Source organism: Panthera uncia, chromosome A2, assembly GCF_023721935.1.
Source record: "Panthera uncia isolate 11264 chromosome A2, Puncia_PCG_1.0, whole genome shotgun sequence".
NCBI classification, from domain to species: domain Eukaryota; kingdom Metazoa; phylum Chordata; class Mammalia; order Carnivora; family Felidae; genus Panthera; species Panthera uncia.
The window spans coordinates 83,286,440-83,290,430 of NC_064816.1; positions in this window are offsets into that span (position 1 = coordinate 83,286,440).

Here is a 3,991-nt window from a genome sequence, read left to right on the forward strand (position 1 = left end):
TTAATTTCACTCATGTTTGGAACTTAAGAAACAAATGAACAGATATAGAATAAAAGAGACAAACAAATAAACAAAAGAACCAGACTGTTGAATATGGAGAACAAACTGATGGTTGCCAGAGGGGTGATGGGTGGGGGGATGGATGAAATAGATAAAGGGGGTTAAGAATACACTTATCTTAGGGAGCACTGAGAAATGAATAGTATTGTTGAATTATTATTTTGTACACCAAAAAGTAATATAACATAGTATGTTAATTATATTCCTTTTTTTAAAAAAGTTTATTTATTTATTTTGAGAGAGAGACAGAGTGGGGAGGGGTAGAGAGAGAGGGAGAGAGAATCCCAAGTAGGCTCCATGCTGTCAGTGCAGGGCTAGATGAGGGGCCTGAACTCACAAACCGTGAAATCATGACCTGAGCTGAAACCAAGAGTTGGATGCTTAACCGACTGAGCCCCCAAGGGGCCCCATTAATATTTCAATTAAAAGAATCATATTGGTATTCTGACATGGGGAAATTTTTCACATTCTCCAACTTTACTAAGTACACTAAGTATCAGACAGTTCTGGTCTATTTTAATATAAACGTAGACTTTGGAATATGACTAGACAGGCTTCATTATGAGCTCTATCACTCAAAAGCTGTGTAGCTCTCATCACATTATGTTCTCTTTCTGAGTTTCAATTTTCTCATTTTAAAAATGGGAATTATATACATTATAAGTGTGTAGTAAAGATTATAATTTATATAACGTACTAGGTACTCATTGAATGATTATCATTGCTATTAATTTTGGTTAGTTGGGAAAGAAAAGGAAACACATTGGAATTACATTCAAATTTCCTAAAACATAATGTCTCTTAAAATAATAGAGCTTGTGCTTTTCCTTGACATAAAATACAGGGAAATAGTACTGGGGCATTCCTAAAAGGCAGTCTATTTTCTGTTTGCTACAGGAATTGCTTTGGGAATCCTTTTAGGACAACTTGGGAAGGATATCAGCAGTTTTGAAAGATGTAAAGACTGAATTGGGTTTATAGTAAACACAATTTTCTTGAAATAAGGGACTCCTCCCATACCTCCTAACTATACTCTTTGCAAAAATAGGCCTTATGTGGAAGACAAAGGTATCCACAAAGTACTGGGAGGTGGAAATAGGGAAATGTACATTTGTATGGCGTGTGTACATCTTCTCCCTATGTATCTCTATATAGATGAATAAAAAACTAAAACACTTTTTTTTTTAATTTTAGAGAGAGAGAGAGAGCACGTGAAGGGAGAGAGAGAGAATCTTAAGCAGGCTCCACGCTCAGTGCAGAGCCAGACAAGCGGCTTGATCCCATGACCCTGGGATCATGACCTGAGCTGAAAAATCAAGAGTCAGATGTTCAGCCGACCAAGCCACCCAGGAGCCTCCACAACACTCTAAATAGAGATTTTCCTATTATGGACAGGAAATGATAAAAGCAGAAGGCTGAGGACCCAAAGCTGTCAGAAAAACCTGACTAAGTCTCATTAGTCATTTAAGAAATAAATCATAAATTGATCACAGTAGAAAGACATTTGTCTCCAAGGGACTGCTCAGTACATATTTTGTGTATCTTTCCATTAGTGGGATCATCACTGATCAAAGAGTTCTTGTTAGTGCACTAGGTATAATCATGCAGTGTGTTTTCCATGGCCTTAAGCTGAACTTGTGGGCTCCACCAGAGGGCATTATTCACAAATGCTGCAGCAGGGGAAGCGCGCGCCCTCTCTCTTTCTCTCCCTCTACGCAAACACACACACATATGCACACCCACACATACTGTAAAATATATACTGTATATACTGTAAAAGCAGTCTGTAAAAATACTATAAATACATATATACTGTAAACATACATATGTACTGTATATATACACACTATAAACACATACTGTATACACTGTTAAAATATACTTTAAAATACATATAATCTGTAAATATACATATATATTACATATGCTATATGTGTATATATATATACATGTATATATATATATATATATATATAGAGAGAGAGAGAGAGAGAGAGAGAGAGTGAGAGATTTGAATCTGGAATTTCCAGCCTGTTTCAGTCTCAGATCTTTTTTCCTTTTGCAGGAGGCTAGATTCAGGTAGTTACAACATAATTCAAGCTAATATAACATAATTCATAACCTATTTCCCCTAAAAAAGGGGGCAATAAGAAACACCAAATTTGATTTTCTAGAGAGAGGTTAATGACTAAGTAGAATATTTTAAAATATTTATAACAAAAAGATTTTTTAATTACATTTTTAAGAATGCTTGGATAAGTTACTTCCTTTATGGATCTGAGCTGCTTTATTTAGTCCAGACTTTGGAAGAAAGAAAAAAAAACCCACATTTTTTATGCCAACTTAACAGCATATCTCAGGCGGGGGAAGAAGTGATTGTGTGAGAAGTCACCCACGGCTGGAAAAGGTTGCTTAATAATGAATTCCACACAGCATTAGAACAAAACAAAACACTGAATAATAATTAACTTTGCCTCTTAGGCGAGTATCTTGAAATATTTATGCTATACTTAAAAACTATATTCCTGATGTCAAATTTATTCAGGGGATATGGGGAAACTGACAGAGGAGCCCAACTCAGGATTGCTCATCTCCCTAGGGTCTCCTGATCTCAGAGCACCGTGCGAACAAATATTCAACAGGGAGTGGGGTCAGGGCTCTCCACGGCCAAGTCAGGCTCAACTTTACCACGATTGGAAGAAAAAAACTTCCAATCTCTCTCTCATCTTCCAACTCAAGATTTCAATAGTTAGTTTTAATGTTTCTGAGGACTATGGGTTTGAGGTTTGTTTTTTTTTTTTTTTGCTTTAACACATGTGTATGTGGCCCTCAGCCCTGAATCTGTCCCATTGCACAAGCGGACCGCAAACATTAGCTCACACTGGGTAAGATTTAACACATTGAAGGCAAGGTGATACTTTCCACAGTGACTTTTTTTCCTTTTTTTTTTTTTAAATGTTGTTATTTATTTTTGAAAGAGAGAGAATGAACACGAGTGAGGGAGGAACAGAGAGAGGGGGACAGAGGATATGAAGCAGGCTCTGTGCTGACAGCAGACAGCCACATGTGGGGCTCCAACTCACAAACCATGAGGTCGTGACCTGAACCGAAGACAAGACACTTAACTGACTGAGACACCCGGGCGCCCCCTCCCCACCCACAGTGACTTTTGATAATGTTGACGATAGTGAGGAAGATGAAGAACAACACTATGCAAATAGAAAAAAAAGACAAGAGAGAAAACAGAAAACAATTATTCACAGTTAGGGCAGTAGGGCCACATATGTTGCAACTGAGGCCTTAGATCTCAATGGAAAAATAATTTCTGTCTCAGTGACATATCTGAGTGCATCTAGGTGTTGGGATTTTTTTCTTCCTTGGGAACAGACAAACTTTCACATTCTGCTTACAAGAGTTCTGAACAACTGCAGGGACAGCAGCTCTGAGCGTTCCTTTGAAGTATGTCAAAGGAAGCACTTCAGGCTCTACTAAAAGTGTGCTGCACCGTCATTAAAAGCCAATTAAAATTCAGGAACCAAAAGCATGTTTACACCAGGCTAGAACATTCTTTTTCATACATTAAAAGACCATCAAGCTATCTAAAATGATTTAGATAAATCATTTGACTAAAATTGTTTAGCCAAAAAGTTCCCCCCTTGTTTACTCATCAATGAATAAATCGTGGGGCCAATGCTATTCTTTTCATCTTAGCATTTTTAGTGTTTTTTAAAATTAAAATTAAAGTTAATTTAAATAAAAAAAATTTCTAGATGTTTATTTTTGAGAGAGAGAGAGAGGCAGAGTATAAGTAGGGGAGGGGCAGAGAGAGAGGGAGACACAGAATTTGAAGCAGGCTCCAGGCTCTGAGCTGTCAGCACAGAGCCCGACATGGGGCTCTAACTCATGAGGTACGAGATCATGACCTGAGCCG